Here is a 1,267-nt window from a genome sequence, read left to right as displayed (position 1 = left end):
AGTAATAATACAGTGATGGGCAGCAGCACTGAGCCCCAGTGTAGTGAGGGGGGGGGGGGGTCTGTGGGGACCAGTTGAAACTGCGACCTCTGCAAACCCTAAAGGTACATCACTGTATGTTCTATGGTAGCGTATCTGGCTGCACTGCTAAGGTATGTTGCATTTAATCCAGTAAAGAATGAGTTAACTTGCTGTCTCTGTCCACCTGCATCTTACAGCCAAGCTCTTTGGCTCTTCACCCTGAATCCAAGCTGCCCCCTCCTTCACACCTCTTCTCCACCCCTTCTCTCTGCAGTTAGAACACTGTTCTTCCATTGCTTCCTTCTCTGATGTGAACAGGTGGTCCTGTCACTCTTTCTTATGTCCTCACTGACTACTGATTCCTCTAGTGAGAAAACCTTTTTACTTCTTCTAAACATTGTCAGGCTGTACTTCCAATGCCATGGATTTTAAACGACCACCTGACTCCATTCAGACTTCTTCCAGCTTCAAAGGTAGGTGAACAGTAGATGGGGTCCTGTATCCTTCTTGCTTAGTTCCACTTTTAACTGTAAGTGCTTCCCAGTGACATGCTTGCAGTTAAATGCAATGCTAAATTGGAAATGTTGACAGAATACAGAGCCATTGGCTCCTTGCTCTGTTTTCTATTCACATGGCTGCAGGCGGATTTATGCATGTGTGGTAGGAAGCGAAGAGCATCTGTTTCAATGACATCTCTCCCAGAAGGTAAAATTACCTAGTGGGGGAACAGGGTGAAACTAATGGGGACACCTACTTACAGGGGAGAACTACTTACTGGGAACACCTATCTACTAGGAAACACTACATAGTGGGGTCACCTACCCACTATGAGACCCTCCCTATTGGGGGTATTTACCTACAGGGGGAAACTTCCCACTTTACAGTGTGGGAAAACAAAAGGGGGGTATGATTACCATTTGGGGAGAAAAAGTCTCACTGCAATAAGGTATATGATAAACACAATCCTGAGCAGTTTCACAATGGATAAAAGTTATTGGGTATCATACCCAGCTGCTCTTAGAGGGCAAGTGGCATATGTTAAAACAATGTCCAATATCCCAGATGTTTAAACCCTCATTTACTAATAGGACTTGAGTGGATATTTACAAAGCTAAATCACACAAACATAGCACATAGGCTGAATGACATCCAGGGCCAAATTATAGAAGTTTAAGTCTTTATTTTTGAATTTCTTACAAATATGTTTTGTACAAGGACATCACAATAACATTTAAAATATTAACAG

The sequence above is a fragment of the Dendropsophus ebraccatus genome, chromosome 6 (assembly GCF_027789765.1).
Source record: "Dendropsophus ebraccatus isolate aDenEbr1 chromosome 6, aDenEbr1.pat, whole genome shotgun sequence".
Classification (NCBI taxonomy): Eukaryota; Metazoa; Chordata; class Amphibia; order Anura; family Hylidae; genus Dendropsophus; species Dendropsophus ebraccatus.
The sequence above is the reverse complement of the archived record's forward strand: the minus strand, read 5'-3'. Positions refer to the sequence as shown.